The sequence below is a fragment of the Bufo gargarizans genome, chromosome 5, assembly GCF_014858855.1.
Source record: "Bufo gargarizans isolate SCDJY-AF-19 chromosome 5, ASM1485885v1, whole genome shotgun sequence".
Taxonomy (NCBI): Eukaryota; Metazoa; Chordata; class Amphibia; order Anura; family Bufonidae; genus Bufo; species Bufo gargarizans.
The window spans coordinates 173,104,124-173,128,731 of NC_058084.1; the positions used below are offsets into that span (position 1 = coordinate 173,104,124).

At 44.3% G+C, this 24,608-nt stretch overlaps 2 protein-coding genes across 4 annotated transcripts in view; both read left to right on the plus strand.

Moving 5' to 3' along the window:
• The window catches only part of LOC122939370 (collagen alpha-6(VI) chain-like), a 177,426-nt gene extending 154,342 nt beyond the window's left edge, over window positions 1–23,084 (plus strand). Inside the window, exon 13 of the mRNA XM_044295436.1 lies at window positions 23,063–23,084. The gene's annotated coding sequence lies outside the window, so the exon portion shown is untranslated. The remainder of the gene's footprint in view (window positions 1–23,062) is intronic.
• Window positions 23,085–23,090: 6 nt separating this feature from the next.
• The window catches only part of LOC122937796 (collagen alpha-6(VI) chain-like), a 280,737-nt gene continuing 279,219 nt past the window's right edge, over window positions 23,091–24,608 (plus strand). For 2 of the 3 annotated variants that reach the window (XM_044292846.1, XM_044292844.1), the window contains exon 1: window positions 23,091–23,198. The gene's annotated coding sequence lies outside the window, so the exon portion shown is untranslated. The remainder of the gene's footprint in view (window positions 23,199–24,608) is intronic. The other variant, XM_044292845.1, reaches the window with a different exon arrangement.

Below are 24,608 nucleotides of genomic sequence, written 5' to 3' on the forward strand. Positions count from 1 at the left end.
GAGTTTGAGGTTAACCAAATAAATCAACTCTTTTACCATTAGATCAGGAAATTACAACAGAGGTAGAAGGTATACAAGTGTTACATAGAACATAGAATGATCCATCCATATCCATTTAATACACATAGATAATATTATACTTAAATTGAGCCATGAAGAATATTCTACAGTTTTCAAACCAACACCTGGACCTGAATTATTTTATAATTGCATGTAATTAAAGATTTTGTATAGCCACTGAATTATAAAAAAAAAAAAAAATATCTGTATTGCGCCACTTGCTGTCTGTTCTTTTTCTTATTTCTTTGTCCGGCTCACTGAAATGGCCGCACATGCTCAGTTTCATCTTTCGACTGCCTCCTGAGAGCATGGGCATGCCCCCTTAGCTGCAACTAAAAATAAACTTCCCTTCAGCTACCAGTTTGATAGAAATCTAGCAAAGCAATGAATGGGGAGATCTCTGGACCCATGTGAGGTACATGGTCGGTTTCAGCTTTGTTAGAAAGAGATTGTCATGTACAATATAATGGCTAATTTTCATTTTTTACATTATTCATGGGATAACCCCTTTTATGTGGAGTTGCCCTAAAATTCAAAACATTAAAGTTGGGTCTTCAAAATAATCAAGAAAAAAAATGTCTGGCATTGCCAGCAATTGCTGTAGTCAGTGATAATGACAAATGCCCAAACATTGGTAATTAGAGTTGAGCGAACACCTGGATGTTCGGGTTCGAGAAGTTCGGCCGAACATCCCGGAAATGTTCGGGTTCGGGATCCGAACCCGATCCGAACTTCGTCCCGAACCCGAACCCCATTGAAGTCAATGGGGACCCGAACTTTTCGGCACTAAAAAGGCTGTAAAACAGCCCAGGAAAGAGCTAGAGGGCTGCAAAAGGCAGCAACATGTAGGTAAATCCCCTGCAAACAAATGTGGATAGGGAAATGATTTAAAATAAAAATTTAATAAATAGAAATTAACCAAAATCAATTGGAGAGAGGTCCCATAGCAGAGAATCTGGCTTCACGTCACCCACCACTGGAACAGTCCATTTTCATAAATTTAGGCCCAGCACCCAGGCAGAGGAGAGAGGTCCCGTAACAGAGAATCTGGCTTCATGTCAGCAGAGAATTAGTCTGCATGTCATAGCAGAGAATGAGGCTTCACGTCAGCCACCACTGCAACAGTCCATTGGCATATATTTAGGCCCAGCACCCAGGCAGAGGAGGGAGGTCCCGTAACAGAGAATCTGGCTCCATGTCAGCAGAGAATCAGTCTGCATATCATAGCAGAGAATGAGGCTTCACGTCAGCCACCACTGCAACAGTCCATTGGCATATATTTAGGCCCAGCACCCAGGCAGAGGAGGGAGATCCCGTAACAGAGAATCTGTCTTCATGTCAGCAGAGAATCAGTCTGCATGTCATAGCAGAGAATGAGGCTTCACGTCAGCCACCACTGCAACAGTCCATTGGCATATATTTAGGCCCAGCACACACACAGGCAGAGGAGAGAGGTCCCGTAACAGAGAATCTGTCTTCATGTCAGCAGAGAATTAGTCTGCATGTCATAGCAGAGAATGAGGCTTCACGTCAGCCACCACTGCAACAGTCCATTGGCATATATTTAGGCCCAGCACACACACAGGCAGAGGAGAGAGGTCCCGTAACAGAGAATCTGGCTTCATGTCAGCAGAGAATCAGTCTGCATGTCATAGCAGAGAATGAGGCTTCACGTCAGCCACCACTGCAACAGTCCATTGGCATATATTTAGGCCCAGCACCCAGGCAGAGGAGGGAGGTCCCGTAACAGAGAATCTGTCTTCATGTCAGCAGAGAATCAGTCTGCATGTCATAGCAGAGAATGAGGCTTCACGTCAGCCACCACTGCAACAGTCCATTGGCATATATTTAGGCCCAGCACACACACAGGCAGAGGAGAGAGGTCCCGTAACAGAGAATCTGTCTTCATGTCAGCAGAGAATCAGTCTGCATGTCATAGCAGAGAATGAGGCTTCACGTCAGCCACCACTGCAACAGTCCATTGGCATATATTTAGGCCCAGCACACAGGCAGAGGAGAGAGGTCCCGTAACAGACAATCTGGCTTCATGTCAGCAGAGAATCATTCTGCATGTCATAGCAGAGAATCAGGCTTCACGTCACCCAACATTGGAACAGTCCATTGGCATATATTTAGGCCCCGGCACCCAGACACAGGAGAGGTTTATTCAACTTTGGGTAGCCTCGCAATATAATGGTAAAATGAAAATAAAAATAGGATTGAATGAGGAAGTGCCCTGGAGTCCAATAATATATGGTTAAGGGGAGGTAGTTAATGTCTAATCTGGACAAGGGACGGACAGATCCTGTGGGATCCATGCCTGGTTCATTTTTATGAACGTCAGCTTGTCCACATTGGCTGTAGACAGGCGGCTGCGTTTGTCTGTAATGACGCCCCCTGCCGTGCTGAATACACGTTCAGACAAAACGCTGGCCGCCGGGCAGGCCAGCACCTCCAAGGCATAAAAGGCTAGCTCTGGCCACGTGGACAATTTAGAGACCCAGAAGTTGAATGGGGCCGAACCATCAGTCAGTACGTGGAGGGGTGTGCACACGTACTGTTCCACCATGTTAGTGAAATGTTGCCTCCTTCTAACACGTTGCGTATCAGGTGGTGGTGCAGTTAGCTGTGGCGTGTTGACAAAACTTTTCCACATCTCTGCCATGCTAACCCTGCCCTCAAAGGAGCTGGCATTGACACAGCTGCCTTGGCGACCTCTTGCTCCTCCTCTGCCTTGGCCTTGGGCTTCCACTTGTTCCCCTGTGACATTTGGGAATGCTCTCAGTAGTGCGTCTACCAACGTGCGCTTGTACTCGCGCATCTTCCTATCACGCTCCAGTGCAGGAAGTAAGGTGGGCACATTGTTTTTGTAGCGTGGATCCAGCAGGGTGGCAACCCAGTAGTCCGCACAGGTTAAAATGTGGGCAACTCTGCTGTCGTTGCGCAGGCACTGCAGCATGTAGTCGCTCATGTGTGCCAGGCTGCCCAGGGGTAAGGACAAGCTGTCCTCTGTGGGAGGCGTATCGTCATCGTCCTGCCTTTCCCCCCAGCCACGCACCAGTGATGGACCCGAGCTGCGTTGGGTGCCACCCCGCTGTGACCATGCTTCATCCTCATCCTCCTCCACCTCCTCCTCATCCTCGTCCTCCTCGTCCTCCAGTAGTGGGCCCTGGCTGGCCACATTTGTACCTGGCCTCTGCTGTTGCCAAAAACCTCCCTCTGAGTCACTTCGAAGAGACTGGCCTGAAAGTGCTAAAAATGACCCCTCTTCCTCCTCCTCCTCCTCCTCCTCCTCCTGGGCCACCTCCTCTTGCATCATCGCCCTAAGTGTTTTCTCAAGGAGACATAGAAGTGGTATTGTAACGCTGATAACGGCGTCATCGCCACTGGCCATGTTGGTGGAGTACTCGAAACAGCGCAACAGGGCACACAGGTCTCGCATGGAGGCCCAGTCATTGGTGGTGAAGTGGTGCTGTTCTGTAGTGCGACTGACCCGTGCGTGCTGCAGCTGAAACTCCACTATGGCCTGCTGCTGCTCGCACAGTCTGTCCAGCATGTGCAAGGTGGAGTTCCACCTGGTGGGCACGTCGCATATGAGGCGGTGAGCGGGAAGGCCGAAGTTACGCTGTAGCGCAGACAGGCGAGCAGCAGCAGGATGTGAACGCCGGAAGCGCGAACAGACGGCCCGCACTTTATGCAGCAGCTCTGACATGTTGGGGTAGTTGTGAATGAACTTCTGCACCACCAAATTCAGCACATGCGCCAAGCAAGGGATGTGCGTCAAATTGGCTAGTCCCAGAGCTGCAACGAGATTTCAACCATTATCGCACACCACCAGGCCGGGCTTGAGGCTCACCGGCAGCAACCACTCGTCGGTCTGTTGTTCTATACCCCGCCACAACTCCTGTGCGGTGTGGGGCCTGTCCCCCAAACATATGAGTTTCAGAATGGCCTGCTGACGTTTACCCCGGGCTGTGCTGAAGTTGGTGGTGAAGGTGTGTGGCTGACTGGATGAGCAGGTGGAAGAAGAGGAGGAGGAAGCCGAGAAGGAGGAGGTGGCAACAGGAGGCAAAGAATGTTGCCCTGCGATCCTTGGCGGCGGAAGGACGTGCGCCAAACAGCTCTCCGCCTGGGGCCCAGCTGCCACTACATTTACCCAGTGTGCAGTTAGGGAGATATAGCGTCCCTGGCCGTGCTTACTGGTCCACGTATCTGTGGTTAGGTGGACCTTGCCACAGATGGCGTTGCGCAGTGCACACTTGATTTTATCGGATACTTGGTTGTGCAGGGAAGGCACGGCTCTCTTGGAGAAGTAGTGGCAGCTGGGAACAACATACTGTGGGACAGCAAGCGACATGAGCTGTTTCAAGCTGTCTGTGTCCACCAGCCTAAATGACAGCATTTCATAGGCCAGTAGTTTAGAAATGCTGGCATTCAGGGCCAGGGATCGAGGGTGGCTAGGTGGGAATTTACGCTTTCTCTCAAATGTTTGTGAGATGGAGAGCTGAACGCTGCCGTGTGACATGGTTGAGACGCTTGGTGACGGAGGTGGTGGTGGTGTTGGTGGTACATCCCCTGTTTGCTGGGCGGCAGGTGCCAACGTTCCTCCAGAGGCGGAGGAAGAGGCCGAGGCGGCAGCAGCAGAAGAGGCCGAGGCGGCAGCAGCAGAAGAGGTAGCAGGGGGAGCCTGAGTGACTTCCTTGGTTTTAAGGTGTTTACTCCACTGCAGTTCATGCTTTGCATGCAGGTGCCTGGTCATGCAGGTTGTGCTCAGGTTCAGAACGTTAATGCCTCGCTTAAGGCTCTGATGGCACAGCGTGCAAACCACTCGGGTCTTGTCGTCAGCACATTGTTTGAAGAAGTGCCATGCCAGGGAACTCCTTGAAGCTGCCTTTGGGGTGCTCGGTCCCAGATGGCGGCGGGCAGTAGCAGGCGGAGTCTCTTGGCGGCGGGTGTTCTGCTTTTGCCCACTGCTCCCTCTTTTGCTACGCTGTTGGCTCGGTCTCACCACTGCCTCTTCCTCCGAACTGTGAAAGTCAGTGGCACGACCTTCATTCCATGTGGGGTCTAGGACCTCATCATCCCCTGCATCGTCTTCCACCCAGTCTTAATCCCTGACCTCCTGTTCAGTCTGCACACTGCAGAAAGACGCAGCAGTTGGCACCTGTGTTTCGTCATCATCAGAGACATGCTGAGGTGGTATTCCCATGTCCTCATCATCAGGAAACATAAGTGGTTGTGCGTCAGTGCATTCTATATCTTTCACCGCTGGGGAAGGGCTAGGTGGATGCCCTTGGGAAACCCTGCCAGCGGAGTCTTCAAACAGCATAAGAGACTGCTGCATAACTTGAGGCTGAGACAGTTTCCCTGGTATGCATGGGGGTGATGTGACAGACTGATGGGGTTGGTTTTCAGGCGCCATCTGTGCGCTTTCTGCAGAAGACTGGGTGGGAGATAATGTGAACGTGCTGGATCCACTGTCGGCCACCCAATTGACTAATGCCTGTACCTGCTCAGGCCTTACCATCCTTAGAACGGCATTGGGCCCCACCATATATCGCTGTAAATTCTGGCGGCTACTGGGACCTGAGGTAGTTGGTACACTAGGACGTGTGGATGTGGCAGAACGGCCACGTCCTCTCCCAGCACCAGAGGGTCCACTAACACCACCACGACCATGTCCACGTCCGCGTCCCTTACTAGATGTTTTTCTCATTGTTATGGTTCACCACAACAACAAAAATATTATTTGGCCCAATGTATTGTATTCAAATTCAGCGGGATATAAATTTGAGGCCTAGTATTTAGGCGCTGGGTGACAGGTATGGGTTTAGTGACAGAATTAGACTTGGAAATACACAGTAGCGGGTGTGTGTGAAGTTATTCTGAATGACCCTATGTGCACCTTGAATATTATATACCCTTTTAGGGATAGATTTCAAATAGCTCTGATATAGCAGAAACCACTAAATTATAAAATTGCTAAATTGGGAATTGTATTTCAACCCAGAACAAAAAATGTGCTTTGACGGACACTAAATAACTTTCCCAGCCACAACAGGACAGCGGTAACGAGAGATTTAGCGGGATATAAATTTGAGGCCTAGTATTTAGGCGCTGGGTGACAGGTATGGGTTTAGTGACAGAATTAGACTTGGAAATGCACAGTAGCGGGTGTGTGTGAAGTTATTCTGAATGACCCTATGTGCACCTTGAATATTATATACCCTTTTAGGGATAGATTTCAAATAGCTCTGATATAGCAGGAACCACTAAATTATGAAATTGCTAAATTGGGAATTGTATTTCAACCCAGAACAAAAAATGTGCTTTGACGGACACTAAATAACTTTCCCAGCCACAACAGGACAGCGGTAACGAGAGATTTAGCAGGATATAAATTTGAGGCCTAGTATTTAGGCGCTGGGTGACAGGTATGGGTTTAGTGACAAAATTAGACTTGGAAATACACAGTAGCGGGTGTGTGTGAAGTTATTCTGAATGACCCTATGTGCACCTTGAATATTATATACCCTTTTAGGGATAGATTTCAAATAGCTCTGATATAGCAGAAACCACTAAATTATGAAATTGCTAAATTGGGAATTGTATTTCAACCCAGAACAAAAAATGTGCTTTGACGGACACTAAATAACTTTCCCAGCCACAACAGGACAGCGGTAACGAGAGATTTAGCGGGATATAAATTTGAGGCCTAGTATTTAGGCGCTGGGTGACAGGTATGGGTTTAGTGACAGAATTAGACTTGGAAATACACAGTAGCGGGTGTGTGTGAAGTTATTCTGAATGACCCTATGTGCACCTTGAATATTATATACCCTTTTAGGGATAGATTTCAAATAGCTCTGATATAGCAGAAACCACTAAATTATGAAATTGCTAAATTGGGAATTGTATTTCAACCCAGAACAAAAAATGTGCTTTGACGGACACTAAATAACTTTCCCAGCCACAACAGGACAGCGGTAACGAGAGATTTAGCGGGATATAAATTTGAGGCCTAGTATTTAGGCGCTGGGTGACAGGTATGGGTTTAGTGACAGAATTAGACTTGGAAATGCACAGTAGCGGGTGTGTGTGAAGTTATTCTGAATGACCCTATGTGCACCTTGAATATTATATACCCTTTTAGGGATAGATTTCAAATAGCTCTGATATAGCAGGAACCACTAAATTATGAAATTGCTAAATTGGGAATTGTATTTCAACCCAGAACAAAAAATGTGCTTTGACGGACACTAAATAACTTTCCCAGCCACAACAGGACAGCGGTAACGAGAGATTTAGCAGGATATAAATTTGAGGCCTAGTATTTAGGCGCTGGGTGACAGGTATGGGTTTAGTGACAAAATTAGACTTGGAAATACACAGTAGCGGGTGTGTGTGAAGTTATTCTGAATGACCCTATGTGCACCTTGAATATTATATACCCTTTTAGGGATAGATTTCAAATAGCTCTGATATAGCAGACACCACTAAATTATGAAATTGCTAAATTGGGAATTGTATTTCAACCCAGAACAAAAAATGTGCTTTGACGGACACTAAATAACTTTCCCAGCCACAACAGGACAGCGGTAACGAGAGATTTAGCGGGATATAAATTTGAGGCCTAGTATTTAGGCGCTGGGTGACAGGTATGGGTTTAGTGACAGAATTAGACTTGGAAATGCACAGTAGCGGGTGTGTGTGAAGTTATTCTGAATGACCCTATGTGCACCTTGAATATTATATACCCTTTTAGGGATAGATTTCAATTAGCTCTGATATAGCAGGAACCACTAAATTATGAAATTGCTAAATTGGGAATTGTATTTCAACCCAGAACAAAAAATGTGCTTTGACGGACACTAAATAACTTTCCCAGCCACAACAGGACAGCGGTAACGAGAGATTTAGCAGGATATAAATTTGAGGCCTAGTATTTAGGCGCTGGGTGACAGGTATGGGTTTAGTGACAGAATTAGACTTGGAAATACACAGTAGCGGGTGTGTGTGAAGTCATTCTGAATGACCCAATGTGCACCTTGAATATTATATACCCTTTTAGGGATAGATTTCAAATAGCTCTGATATAGCAGGAACCACTAAATTATGAAATTGCTAAATTGGGAATTGTATTTCAACCCAGAACAAAAAATGTGCTTTGATGGACACTAAATAACTTGCCCAGCAACAACAGTACAGCGGTAACGAGAGATTTAGCGGGATATAAATTTGAGGCCTAGTATTTACGCGCTGGGTGACAGGTATGGGTTTAGTGACAGAATTAGACTTGGAAATACACAGTAGCGGGTGTGTGTGAAGTTATTCTGAATGACCCAATGTGCACCTTGAATATTATATACCCTTTTAGGGATAGATTTCAAATAGCTCTGATATAGCAGAAACCACTAAATTATGAAATTGCTAAATTGGGAATTGTATTTCAACCCTGAACAAAAAATGTGCTTTAACGGACACTAAATAACTTGCCCAGCCACAACAGTACAGCGGTAACGACAGATTTAGCGGGATATAAATTTGAGGCCTAGTATTTAGGCGCTGGGTGACCGGTATGGATTTAGTGACAGAATTAGACTGGGATATGCCCAAAAAATAACCACACTATTGCTGGTTAAATGCACTTGGTGACGGGCGCAGCTTGCCCCTGATGTAGTATATGGCCAAAAAATGAACAGACTATTGCTGGTTAAATGCACTTGGTGTCACAGCTTGACGAACCACACTACTGAGGGTTAAATGCACTTGGTGACGGGCGCAGCTTGCCCCTGATGTAGTATATGGCCAAAAAATGAACAGACTATTGCTGGTTAAATGCACTTGGTGACGGGCGCAGCTTGCCCCTGATTTAGTATATGGCCAAAAAATGAACAGACTATTGCTGGTTAAATGCACTTGGTGTGATAGCTTGACCAACCACACTACTGAGGGTTAAATGCACTTGGTGACGGGCGCAGCTTGCCCCTGATGTAGTATATGGCCAAAAAATGAACAGACTATTGCTGGTTAAATGCACTTGGTGACGGGTGCAGCTTGCCCCTGATTTAGTATATGGCCAAAAAATGAACAGACTATTGCTGGTTAAATGCACTTGGTGTGATAGCTTGACCAACCACACTACTGAGGGTTAAATGCACTTGGTGACGGGCGCAGCTTGCCCCTGATGTAGTATATGGCCAAAAAATGAACAGACTATTGCTGGTTAAATACACTTGGTGTCACAGCTTGACCAACCACACTACTGAGGGTTAAATGCACTTGGTGACGGGCGCAGCTTGCCCCTGATGTAGTATATGGCCAAAAAATAAACAGACTATTGCTGGTTAAATGCACTTGGTGTGACAGCTTCACCCTGATGTAGGCTTTAGCCAAAAAACAACCACACCATTGAGGGTTAAATGCACTTGGTCGCAGCTTGGATGCACTTGGTCGCAGCACCGCACAAGACACAAAATGGCCGCCGATCACCCCAGAAAAAAGTGACTGACAAACGGTCTGGGCAGCCTAAAAACAGTGAGTGAGCATTTGAATTTCAGCAGCTCAATGATGCACAGCTGCAGATCGATCGATTAATCAAGTGAAGTCCTTTGGAGGAGTTAATCTGCCTAATCTCGCCCTACTGTCGCATCCGCAACCTCTCCCTACGCTAATCAGAGCAGAGTGACGGGCGGCGCTATGTGACTCCAGCTTAAATAGAGGCTGGGTCACATGGTGCTCTGGCCAATCACAGCCATGCCAATAGTAGGCATGGCTGTGACGGCCTCTTGGGGCAAGTAGTATGACGCTTGTTGATTGGCTGCTTTGCAGCCTTTCAAAAAGCGCCAAGAAAGCGTCACAAAAGCGCCAAGAAAGCGACGAACACCGAACCCGAACCCGGACTTTTACGAAAATGTCCGGGTTCGGGTCCGTGTCACGGACACCCCAAAATTCGGTACGAACCCGAACTATACAGTTCGAGTTCGCTCATCCCTTTTGGTAATATACCCAAAATGTAAGCATCAAGTTTTATTCTTAGGAAGGATTGTTATTGCTAGAGAGTGGGGAACTGATAAAACTCTGGCAATTCCCATAAGTGGGAAGGTTTGTTTAGTAAGGTCATTGGCAATGAGAAAATATATTTTCTGTGTAGAAATCAAATAAGTTGATGGGAATAGATGTGGTTATCCTGGTTGGGAGCGAGTTTGTCACCGGCATTGTAAGGAAAAAGTTAAAGTAAATAGGGTTGTTTTGTTGTTTTTAGGTTTTTTTTAGGGGAAGGTAGGGGGATGGGATAAATAAGGGATGAAAATATGTGATTTGTTTCTTTTATGATGTAATTTGTATTGAACATAATAAAGACTTTAAAAAAAGAAACAATGAATCTGATTACAGCATCAAGTACAGCATGTGCTATGCATGAAGGTAACATATGCCAGTGTATGAGGACTTAATACACTAATTCTACGTACATGTTGGTATTATTGGAATAGCAATGTATCCATGCTTTACATATTATTTCCCACATGCTTACCAAGTCCCACCCCATATGTCAATATGTCCAGAAAGTAAATCAGAGACCTAACTGAGTGTCAGGTAAAGCCCATATCGGAGTCATGGTTTGGACGGAAGTAAGGAAACTCATAATTTGATTTGTAAGAATTAGAGATGAGCGAATTTTTCAAAAATTCAATTCAGCCAGTTTGCCGAATTTATGGAAAAAAATGTGCTTTGATCAGAATTAATTTGCAGCGAATCGCGTTAAAAAACTGCTATTTCCTGGCTGCAGAGAGCCTTTATAGTGGTGTAGGACACTGTGCCTTGCAGTTACACACATATGGAGTCTGCTTTGGTAGTGAAATAAAACTGTGAGTCAGTATGACATGCAGAGGACAGGCGTCACTCTTAATATCACTGCACACTTCACTTATTTGGGCAGTTTCGGGGCCAAAACTGACCAAATAACTTAAGTATGAACTCAGCCTTACAGGTCAATGTTAGCATCAAGAAAAAGTGCACTCCTTTTACACCATCAGCTGATTCCACATAGATGTCTACAGAACCTGTTCTATTAAACGCTTAAACAAGTAGAGCCCCCGACATAGTGGAGAGAGTTTCAGCAGTAAGTTTGTGTTGACGTCACTGATTATTTTGCCCTTCCTCTGATCCATCAGAACAATAACCCCCAAAAAACGAATCCTGTCTATTGAGCATCTGCCTTCACTCACTCAGCATTTGGTCAGTAATCCATCAGTATTGCTAATTCCCCAAAAAAACAGGAGTGGATCCAAAACAGAGATGACCGAGTCAACCATTCAAGAACTGCTGGGTCGCTAGTCAAGATACGACTGCTAGATGACACCAAGAGCTAAGGCCTCTCGCTGCGACTCCTGCTGCCATGCCCCCTTACTCTGCTGCAACCTGTGCCTGTGCCATAAACATTTAGGCCTCTGCCACTCCCCTGTGAAGGGCTTAACACTTCTCTGTCTGACATACTGTTAGATCAGATAAAAAAATAAAATTTTTATTACCACACCCCTGTAATTTTCTCATTTCACCACACAATGGCTAATAGCCCTCTAATACACACAAAAAATTGCTTTAGCACCTGCACCGCTGGAAGGCAAATAGGCCCTTATTTTTTTCCACTTATAAATGCCACAAAAGGCTTGAGAACATATAACTGTGCCGCTGAACAGCAAACATATTTTACTTTTGCCACTAATACACGACAAAAAGGGCTTTAGAACATATAACTGCAACGCTGAACGGCAAATATATTTTAGTTTTGCCACTAATACACAGCAAAAAGGGCTTTAGAACATATATCTGCACCACTGAACGGCATATATATTTTACTGTTGCCACTAATACAACACAAAAGGCTTTAGAACATGTAACTGCACCGCTCAAAGGCAAATATATTTTACTTTTGCCTCTAATACACTGCAAAAATGGCTTTAGAATATATTACTGCACCACTGAACGGCAAATAATTTTTTTTGCCACTAATTCAAGCAACAAAAGGCTTTAGAACATATAACTGCACCACTGAATGGCAAATATATTATACTTTTTCCATTAATACACTGCAAAAATGGCTTTAGAACATATAATTGCACCGCTGAAGAGCAAATATATTTTTCTTTTTCCACTTATACACGCTACGAAAGTCTTTAGAACATGTAACTGTACCGCTGAACATCAGATATATATTATTTTGCCACTAATACGATACAAAAGGCTTTAGAAAATATAACTGCACCGCTGAACAGCATTTTTTTTTTACTTTTGCCACTAATACACGCCACCAAAGGCTTTAGAACATATAACTGCACCGCTGAAAAACAAATACATTTTTATTTTTCCAATAAAACACGCCACCAAAGGCTTTAGAACATATAGCTGCACGGCAAATATATTTTACTTTTGCCACAAATACATGACAAAAAAGGGCTTTATAATATATAATTACTTTGCTGAAGAGCAAATATATTTTTCTTTTTCCGCTTATACACACCATAAGTCTTTAGAACATGTAACTGTACCACTGAACGGCAAATACATGTTACTTTTTCCACTAATACACAACAAAAATGGCTTTAGAACATATAACTGCACCGCTGAACGGCAAATATATTTAACTTTTTCCACTAATACACTGCAAAAAGGGCTTTAGAACATGTAACTGCACCGCTGAACTGCAAATAAATGTTTCTTTTTCCACTTATACATGCCACAAAAGGCTTTAGAACATGTAACTGCACTGCTGAGAGGCAAATATATTTTACTTTTGGCACTAATACATGGCAAAAAGGGCTTTAGAACATGTAACTGCAGTGCTGAACAGCAAATAAATGTTTCTTTTTCCACTTATACACTGTCCCTAGCGCCTGCTGACGTCTCTGCCTGCACTAAGTACACTGGAAATTGGCAGAATCCAAGATGGCTGAGGCTATTTATAGGGCTGTGACATCACAAGGCTGGCTGTCTGCTGAATGGCTGCATGCATGGCATTATGGGTGATCCCGCCTTACCAGAGTTCCTTGCTCTATGTCCTCACTTGTGAAGCAGCCATTTTAGGAAAAAATGCGATTTGTTACCACGAAATGTGAGAAAATTCTGTGTGAATCGAATTTTTCCTGAAATTCAAATCGAATTCCACTTCGTCAACTTTGATTCGCTCATCTCTGTTAGCAATTAAATTGAGTGATTAAATATTTGTCCCATAGGCCTTCAAAAGTTATAAAACTAGTGGAGGAAAGAACTTGGTAAAGCCAGTCAAGGCTATCCTACTCACCACCAAGTGAAGAGGAGGATGTAGGTCTAGTTCTGGAGAAAGGACTTATTATTCCATAATGATTGTAGGGGAAAGTGATAAACATATGCTTGCTAGGAAAACTTAACCAAGCTAACCAAGGGAGTGGCAGGAGGCTAAGGAATGATGTTCAGAATTCTGGGGCCAACTAGTTGAGAGAGTCTACTAGAGTCCACAATCACACAGATCATTATGCTAATGTATTTTGGTCACAGCTGTTCTTGTTCACATTATTTAAAAGTAAAGGGACCTACCACATCGATCTATGGCAAACACAGCACATAATTATTTGGAGCAGCAAAAAGAAAAACGTTTATGGAATAAATACAAACCGGAGCAGAAGTCAGGAAAAGACATAACATCATGCACAATGCAGATTAATATATAGCTAATAAATCACTTCTATAGTTTATGCGGTCTGGAAATCTTTTAATTCCTGCCAGTTTAACATATGCCTTTGCCAGCTGACTCCTCATTCTAGTTTACAAACCTTTTCAATGCCAAAAAACAAAATGTGTTGAAGTATACCTGAGTTTTCAAAGAAAGTTTGCAGAATGGTTTTGCTTCTTTGTACAATCATACAAAGTTATGTTTGGGCTTCCTAATGTTTTTTTCAGCAATATTATTCCCTTTTTCAGCTGCACAGATAGATTAAATTCACTTAAAAGCAGGGGTATCTCCCTTCTGCCATCACTGCACTCATTGGCGGATCCAGGGGGGGGGGGGCAATGGGACAAATCACCCCCCCCCCCCCCCGAAAATGTAGTGAGAGCCAGGGGCAGACAATGGACTGAACAATCCGGGCCCGGTGGCGGTGGCAGCGCCCTGTGCAAGCTAATCTTGTGCCCCCCCCCCCCCCCAGGTTCACCTAAACGTACACAAAGAGGAAAACAATCTTTGCAACAAACTGTTTTTTTTATTACAGATAATTTAAGTGCAAGTGAAAACAAGTACAATCATACCCAGTGTCACCCATAGCCAGTCCCCTACCTCCTTAATCATACCCTGTCACCTTTGCCCAGTCCCCTGCCCCCCTTAATCATACACAGTGTCACCCAGAGCCAATCCCCTGCCCCCTCAATTAGACCCTTCCCCTCTTAAATTAAGGGTCACAGACACTGGGTATGATTAAGGGGGCAGGGGACTGGATAAGGGTGACACTGAGTATGATTAAGGGGGCAGGGTTTAATTGAGGGGACAGGGGACTGGGTAAGGGTGACACTGGGTATGATTAAGAAGGGCATGGGACTGGGTAAAGGTGACAGGGTATGATTAAGGGGGCAGGGGACTGGCTCTGGGTGACACTGGGTATAATTAAGGGGGCAGGGTCAAATTTAGGGGGCAGAGGACTGGGTAAGGGTGACACCGGGTATGATTAAGAAGGGCAGGGGACTGGGTAAAGGTGACAGGGTATGATTAAGGGGGGCAGGGGACTGGCTCTCGGTGATACTGGGTATGATTAAGGGGGGCAGGGGACTGGGCAAAGGTGACAGGGTATGATTAAGGGGGCAGGAGACTGGCTATGGGTGACACTGGGTATGATTAAAGGGACACTGACAGGGCCAATAAGCATATTGAGGTATATATATGGCAGTACAGGTCTTATAATGGGTATTACAATCATATAAGTATCCCCCTGTCCACATTATACATACAGTAAACTTTAAGTTTTAAAACCTGCTCCAACGGTCTTCAATCTGCCCAAGGGGCGGCGTTTCACCTCTCTTGCGCCCAGCCAGCCTCCCCCAACTGCCGCTTTGAAGCGCCGCCCAGCTCATGAATATTCAGTTTGCTGGGCGGCTTCTGCGGTCCCCGCTCTGAAGCGCTTCGCTTAACAGTGCCCAGAGCATGCGCCGGATCTTGTAAAGTCGGGGACAGTAAGCGCCGCCCAGCTCATCAATATTCACTTCGTGTCATGGTCTTACCTTCTCACTGTTCTCCTTCGTTTGACATGTGCTGGCGGCCATCTTGGTTTCTGGGTTTCTTGTAGCCTCCCACCCTGCGGCTTCTCCTTCCCACTGGGAGGAGCTGGATGCCTAGCTCATATATATAGGAGGTCTGTGGCTTCAGTTCCTTGCTTGGTCCTTCTGTGTTCACATGCTTCTAAGACTGCTGCTGCTTCTGGTTCCTGATCCTGGCCTCGTCTGACTACCCCGTTGGTTCCTGATCCTGGCTTCGTCTGACTACCCCGTTGGTTCCTGATCCTGGCTTCGTCTGACTACCCTGCTGGTTCCTGATCCAGGCTTCGTCTGACTACCCTTCTGGTTCCTGACCTCTGTCTACGCAAGACCCTGCTTCGGTTTAGCCATCCGTTTGGACTTTTGCTTACGGCTTGATTTTCAATAAAGCCTTCTTATTTTCCACTTATCTCTTGTTGTACGTCTGGTTCATGGTTCCTTGACACTTCGCTGGGCGGCGCTTACTGTCCCCTGACTTCACAAGATCCAGCGCATGCGCAGGGCACTGTTCAGCGCACGCTTCAGAACGGGGACCGCAGAAGCCGCCCAGCAAACTGTAGACTCGTTAATAGCTTTGATAGCTAGTGTACATCTATACACATGACAGCTGCCACAGTGCACTCAGCCTGCTATAGCTCTATATAAGATAGCTATGGAGCAACACTGGAAAATGCCGCGCTCATCCACAGGAAGCCAGGAGCCCGGACCTTGCCCTGAACCTTGGGCGCACAGCGGATCCCAAAGGAAAGAAAGATGGTCCAGCTTCACTGAAAAATACTTTCAGGCTTTATTCAATCCCGTGCAGATAAAAACCAACATAAAGCAATGCAGAAAATCGACCGGTTTCAGATCACTATAGATGCGGATCCTTAGTCCTTTTATATAAGATAGCTGCCCCAGCACACCCAGCTATGCTACATCTATACACGACAGCTGCCCCAGCACACCCAGCTCTGCTACATCTATACACATGACAGCTGCCCCAGCACACCCAGCTCTGCTACATCTATACACATGACAGCTGCCCCAGCACACTCAGCTCTGCTATATCTCTATACACATGACAGCTGCCCCAGCACACTCAGCTCTGTTATATCTCTATATATGACAGCTGCATCTCCCTTGCCCGTTCCTCTGATAGGCTACAGGCACTAGGCCGTCATTGCGCCGCCTGAGCCATACAAAGTGGGACACAGGCCGGAAGAGGCAGTGTCATGGAGGTAAGTATAAATGTTTATTGTTTTAATTATTTTCAGTACAGTATGGCAAGAAGGGGAGTGGAGCCCTATATACTGGCACATTATGGGGGGCACTATGGAGAAGGGGGGAAAAGAGCACTATGGGGGCAATATATAGGGGCATTTAATACTGGCACCCATTTTGGTACCACTATGGGGAAGGGGGGAGAGAAGCATTATGGGGGCATCTATGTGGGGCATTTTGTCAATAGGGGCATTTTATACTGCCACATTATGAAGGGCACTATGGGGATGGGGAGGATCACTATGGGGGAACTATATAGAACAGGGAGGAGCACTATGGGGGCATCTTCTGAGGGCACTATATAGGAGTATTTTATACTGGCACAAATTATAGGGGCACTATGGGCACCTTAGCTCAACTGGGGGCACTAATTGTTTTTTGTAGTGGCACACAGTACGGGTCATTGGATCACATGAGGGCACTTTGGGGACATTGGGGGCACTAAGAGGAGTTTTTTTTTTTTACTGCCACACAACGGAGCATTTTTGGTACTGGCACACATTATAAGGGGGCTTTATTACAACTTGGGGACTATGGGAGCATTATTACTTCTGGAACACAATTACTGTTGGGGGCACTGTAGGAGCACTATTACTACTAAGTGCACTCTGGCACAGAATTATTACTATTGTTGGGATTTTGGGGAGCACTGTTACTGTGGAGGCGCCCTGGCATAGTATTAGCTTAGCACAGTTATTTTTGGGGGACATTATGGTTACACTATTAGTGTCAGGAGCCCTATTTGCTGGGTGCAGTTATTTTTACAGCATTGTGTTCCAATAATTATTGAAGGGGGTGCTATCTGTGTGTAACAAGCATTTTCAGGGGGTTTCTGTTTCTACAGTATAGTTTTGGGGGGCACAGCGTCTCAGTATTGGGGGTGCATAATGGGATGTTGAGAAGGTGGGAGGAAAAGTAGGAAACTAACTGGGGAACGGCGGAGGCCCGGCATACGAGCAGCAGTTTTCTTTCCGGCCAATTCTTGGCATATTTGCCCTCACATTGGTGAAAAGGATATGTAAAGGATGCTGGATTGGAATGCACGTTGACGCTTGTGGATTTTCTAGCAAGTTTATGTGTTTGTTAGATTGTATGGGCATGGATTGTATGGGCATGGATTTTGTATTTTCTTGGATTTGGCAATCTAAGGGGTTGTAACTGTGTTTTGGAGGTAACTAAAGGGTGCTTAACTACCATATATTGGAGACATCACTGTATGGGGGGCCATCTAAGGGCACATACCTTTTTGTGGGACCACTAAAGAGGGCATAACTGTGATGAGCGCATTATTGTTTTGGGGATAGTCTAAGGGGGCATAAATGTGTGGGGCCATCTAAAGGGGCAAAACTGTGTGGGTCCACTAAAGGGGACATAACTATTATAGGGGTATCTATCACTGTGTGGTGGGCCATCTAAGGGGGCATAACTGTGGATGGGCCATCTAAGGAGGCATAACTATGATGGGGGATTCACTGTGTGGGCGGCCATCTAAAGGGGCATAACTTTGTAAGGGAGGCCACTAAGCAGGCCATAATTATGAGGGTGACATCATTGTGTGGAGGGAAATCTAAGGAGACATAATTCTATGAGGGGACATCACTCTGTGTGGGGGCCACTTAAGGGGGGCTTAACTCTATAAATGCCCCTTAAATGGCATTTATCATGTAGAGAACGTTAATACAAGCCACTTACTAATATATTGGTTATTATCCATATTGCTTCCTTTGCTGGCTGGATTAATTTTTCCATCACATTATACACTGCTTGTTTCCATGGTTACAGACCACGCTGCAATCCATCAGTGGTGGTCGTGCTTGCACACTATAGGATAAAGCGTCAGCCTCTCTGGTGGCTGGGACCGTGGGAGCTCACATAGGCTAGTGCTTTTTCTTATATTGTGCAAGCACTACCACCACTGATGGATTGCAAGGTGGTCTGTAACCATGGAAACAAACATTGTATAATGTAATGTAAAAATGAATCCATCCAGAAAAGGAAGCAATATGGATAATAACAATACGTTAGTAAGTACCTTGTATTAACTTTCTCTACATGATAAATGCCACTTACTGAAGTTAGACAACCCCTTTAAGCGGACATGATTCTGTGTGTGGCCACTCGAGGAGGCAGTACTTTGTGGAGGTCATTTAATGGTGCATCATACTGCATGGTGGGCACTTTGAGGTCATCACTTTGTATGGGGGGCCACTTAAGCAGACATCATACTGTGTGATGGACAATTATGGAGATATCATACAGTGTGAGGGGGCATTAAAGAGTGCATCACTCTGTGAGGGGGTATTTAAGGGGGCATAATATTGTGTGACATTGCTTTGTGTTCGAGGCACTTAAGGGATCATTTCACTGTTGGGGGCATCACATTGTGTTAGGGGCACTAAAGGAGCATCAAACTGTGTGGTGGTACCGAGGGATCACCCTGCTGTAAGGGAACACTTAAAGGGAACCTGTCACTGGGATTTTGTGTATAGAGCCGAGGACAGGGGTTGCTAGATGGCCGCTAGCACATCCACAATCCCCAATCCCCATAGCTCTGTGTGCTTTTATTGTGGAAAAAAAAACGATTTGATACATATGCAAATTACCCTGAGATGAGTCCTGTCCCCGACTCATCTCACATACAGGACTCATCTCAGGTTAATTTGCATATGTATCAAATCGGTTTTTTAAAGCAATAAAAGCACACAGAGCTATGGGGACTGGGTATTGTGGTTATGCTAGTGGCCATCCAGCAACCTATGTCCTCAGCTCTATACACAAAATCCCGGTGACAGGTTCCCTTTAAGGGCAATACTGCTGTGAGTGGGCTCTAAGGGGGCATCATACTGTCATAATGTCTAAGGGGCACAAAGGCGCATCATCATTGTTAGGTGGCACTAAGGGGATATTATTACTGTGTGCTCGTCAGAATGGGGATTAGGTGAGATTAAAGGCAAAAAAATTGCTGCAGCACTCCATTGGTGTTGTTCATCCTTCATTTTTTGGGGCTTGGACCTTCACCTGTCCAAGTATTTGGACCTTTACAAAAAGTACTTGAGTACCACTGAGAGCCCAACAACATCACAGGAGATAAAAATATTTTCTTTATGTCAACTGAAACTATGAAACACCCTTAAAACTTCCTTACTGTCCCTGAGGTTAGCAGGTACCCATTGGAGAAGGAGCTAAGACAAATTATCTACATATACTCTTTAGTCTCCTACTGAGAGACCTAGTGCTCACAATGACAGGATGTAATGAAGGTGGAATTTTTTTTCTTGTAGATTTTTTGGGATTATGAGTAAGATAGCATGGCCAGGCAAAAGAGAACTTGCTGTTTGGTAAAAATTCCTTCAACAGATTTGAAGTTTTATATTGCACACAGATGATACTTTTTGGATCATTCAAAATTTTAGCAGCCAGGCGTCAAAATGACTATGAAACCACTCCAGTCTGCATTCTTTTATTAAAAGGAACCATAGCTATGTATACAGTCATTCATGAGGATCTAGATTACAGAGCATTACAAAAGGTTGAGAGATATGGACAAAGGAAGGAGGATTATAATTTTTTTTTTATTGAGGGCCAAGATGCAAAGTGCTAGGATTTGCGGGAGTTTAGTGTTTATGTTTAATTGTTGCACTGAGGTGAGAAAACAACATTAACTGTGACATTAGAGGAAGCAATTGAGGAGTAGTATAAAGGTATCAGAGAATTGGGTTGCAAACTTTTGTTTTGACCCCCCCCCCCCCCCCCCCCAATAGTTTCTCTAAGCAAGCATTGATGAGCAGGTTGTATTTTACCTATCCATTTAGAGTTGCTAGAGTGGGGTTGGCCTTCCAAGCCATCTTAGTTTGAACTAGCAAACCAACTAAGCCTTTGCATTTGGTGATTATCTGGCAATACCACCTGTCAGATATTGGACTCAGTTCCCACTAACTGCGGTTCTTACTGCAACTTGAGCTAATTGAGCATTATCTGTTGTCTGACTGTGAGTCAGCTGTCAACTAGATTAGCTAATTCTGTAGGTAGTGGTTCAGTTTTTCTCTTGCTGTATTCTGTCCTGTCTCCAGTGAGGGGGGTTAGTGGCTGCCATTCCTTGGTTGACACAGAGAATCCACACTGGTCGTAACAATGGATTTGCATCCACATTGCTAAAAAAAATTGAGGAATGGTTTGAGGAACACAACTATGAGTTCAAAGTGTTAAATCAGTCTTCAAATTCCCCAAATTCAATCTGATTGTCTGTGAGATGGACTTGGAAAACAAGTAAGATCCATTGAGGCCCTCAGAACTTACAGTACTTAAAGTATCTTCTGCTTTTTCAGAAGTCTTATAGAGTCCATGCAACTGAGCCTGAATGGAATGCTGAAGGGAAATTGTCTTTATATTTATATTGGTTGTCCTTTACCTATATATGCTCAGCATCATTTTACTCATTTACATCCCCTTTCCTTTACTAAAGTAGTGTTTTACAGGGGAATACAGATAAGGGACGAGGACAGGGAACCCCTACCATCAAGGGGTGTCCCTGGACTGAGGTGTAGGTAGGGACGCATAGGGAGATATAGGTGTTACCAATTGTTCAATCTTTGACCCCTATGCTGCGTTTCCCTGGAATATTCATCAGTGATATCCTCACCACGTTTTTCCTCACCCGATCCTTCTCTGCATATGAGTCCCCTGCAAACTTCATATAATTGACACTGGGATATATCATCAAACCGTAAGTAACCCTGGAAGTATGCAACAACTATTTGCTGGTCTGAGATAATAAGTATCCAGTGACCAGTGCTTGAAAAAGGTCCCATTGAGAGGACTGAAACGTCGCTTTCTGGTGAATAAACACACACCTTTTTTTTGGAAGTGCCATGGAGTTTTTTCATTTTCTATCATATATAGTTGGTGGATCGCCTCTTCAGCTGCTGGCACTCCATTTTTACCAGAATACTGCAGTGCTGCCCATTACATTTCATCTATCCATCTATCTATCTATCATCTACACTCTTCAACATTAAAATTGCAACACCAAAAAGGACTAACCATAAAGTGATGAAAATCAAGGAATTAACAGGTGTCCTTAACATCTTGAGATGATCACATTTTCAAGCACCTAGCTCTAATCTGTGGCTTGTGGCTGGGACACAAATGCCTGATTGATAGCATAGTTTTTTAGCCACACAAAATCTCAAAAATCAGATCAAATCTTGTGGAATGATTCTGCAATGCCCCCATTCGTCAATGTGCCAGTTATTGCAACAATAAAACTGAGAGGGACAGAATCCTTGAACTAAGAGACCTTGGTTTATCACTCCCGCAGATCTCTACGCCCTGAGATATCAGCACCATTCAATGCTGTGTGTTATGGTAACTGGAAGAAAAATTACAAACTGGAATGACAGCAAGAGGTGCACAGAGGCAAAACCTCTGCAGGCACGGATCGTACTGCAAGTTAAATTGAATGTCATATCCTATGCTTAGGGTGGCAAACAGTGTCTACACAAACCAACAGAAGGCCTTTGCATAATATTAGGCTATTGGCCATTTGTTTTATAAGCCTCATGCTACTACTCTGTAAAGCACAGCAAGATAGTGCACATCAGGATGGCAATGGAGGCTGGAATGGAGGTCTATCCTCTTCAATGATGAGTCACACTTATGTACCAGATGTACTGATAGTCTGTGGACCCTGTGGGTAATGCCATGAAAAGGCCTTCACAAGGGAACATCACACCAGTTCAATTCCTGTAATTATGGTGTTGGGTGGCATAATGCACAGTAGCCAGACCCCTCTAGTCTTCATTTACACTAACAGCATCGGCCTTACATTGATTTGGTCATGAAACCAGTGGCATGCCCATTTCTCCAATGTGTCCCAGGAGCCTTTTTTAACACGACAATACCAGGACACATGTTGCTCATGCGACTCTGAGCAGCCTGTGTGACCTAAACATGCTACCATGGCCAGCAGGATCTCCAGACATTGGTCAGGAATCACCAAGGTAGCTGCCTGCAGTGGATCTTGATGATTTGCATACCCAAATGCATTCAGCGTGGCAGAGCATTTGTCAAACAACCATTAATAACCTCATTGATACAGTAGCATGCCAAGGCATATACAATAAATCAAGATGTTTTGAATATTTTATTTTCATATTTTATATTTGTACATCAATAACTGGTCTATTGATACTGTGATTTCTATAATTCCATGACTTTTACTTCTTTGTGTTGCAATTTCAATTTTGAGCAGTGCATCGGCAATTCATTTAACACATTTGCAAATTTATACACAGTTTGTAATTTTAGACATTCTCTTGCTGCAGCATACTGCAGAATAGAAAGAATAGACTTATACAATACAATATACACTGAGCAATTAATTAATACATGATAATTGTATGTTTGTGCAGAACACACAACAGAAAGCTCAATGAAATTCCATCTGTTCCTTTTTATATCTAAGGGGAGTTTTATGCAAAGCACTGGGGAGGAGAAATCTCTACCTTCATTTAAATAAGATACTTCATCGTCTGCTTTAAAACCTGCAAGAACTGCCTGAAAACTGATACTTGATTGAACTGGAATTTCTCCTTGTACTTGTAAGTAAATTTAAACTACTTATGGATATAGCTTGTTTTTCTGTTGAAATGTAGTGCTCTCAAATTTGTTACTAATGCTGTTGCAAAACTACAACTCCCAGTATGCCCCGACAGTTGCTTTCGCAGGAGCTGGAAAGTACTGCTTAATTTGGGGTTCTCTGTACTTTTAGTATGTATTATGTATACAATAACTTATGCAATTAATATGAATTATAGGTAAAGTGCTATTACTACTCATCCGGGGTTTTCCTATTTGATGCCAGATTGTTCTGCTCTTGTATTAACCACAAAAGCTGATTACAGCATAACTTATATTTAACATACAGATGTAGCAATGGTCATCTTGATCCCTAACGAGTTAAGTAAATAATGGCAATAAGCTATTAATTGACATTTTCAGTGGTTTTTAATGACTTTTGTCACATTAGACTGCGTTGTAATGGGATATCACACTGAAGGTTAGAACTGCTCTGTCTGTATTGCTATTGTTAACTTAGATTTGTGATCTAACGGAATAATCAAAGATTATGAATGACAAGATGTTACAATTGTAAGTGAATGTATAGATACAGGTAGGGTGAACTTTCTGACATTGTAATTGCAATAGACAATTAATAGAATTGGCAATGGAAGCATGTTCTCTAAAATGTGTGTTTTTGTACAGTGTATATCATATTTTGCATATATCTGAATATATATTTTGCTGGTGAAGCTTTAACTGGAATTTGGGTTTTATACTGTATTTTATATTGAATGTCTTTTAGCAAGCAGAGTGACATTTAAATGATTATGCCTATCTTAAGCATTTACAAATACATGGTGGATGTAGGTAAAGATGAGCAAACCACCTCGGGTCGAACGTGTTCTGTCCGAACTGTGCAATTTTTCAGATGGCAGACGAACCCGTATATTTTCAGGTTTGTTTCAGACGAAGAAGAAGGGATCTGGCATGACCCTGAGAAGACGTGGGGGGGGGCGGCTTGCCCTCATTGGCTCCCATGCCAACAGACAGCTTGTATGAGCCAATCAGTTAGGCAGCAGGTAGGGAGGTGCCCTACCAGAACGAGCAATGCATCATTCTGTGCTGAGTTGTGAATAAGGTGGTTGGGTCTTACAGTGTATGCCAGAAAAACGATCTTAGGCTACTTTCACACTAGCGGTTTTGCGGATCCATCATGGATCTGCAAAAATGCTTCTGTTACAATAATACAACCGCATGCATCCATCATGAACGGATCAAGTTGTATGATGTCTCATATAGCCATGACAGATCCGTCATGAACTAAAATTTAAAGTCAATGGGGGGGGGGCGGATTTGTTTTCTATTGTGTCTTGCTCGGCACCACATCGTGGACAGAAAAACGCTGCTTGCAGCATTATTCTGTCAGCCATGGGAGAGCTACCAAACGG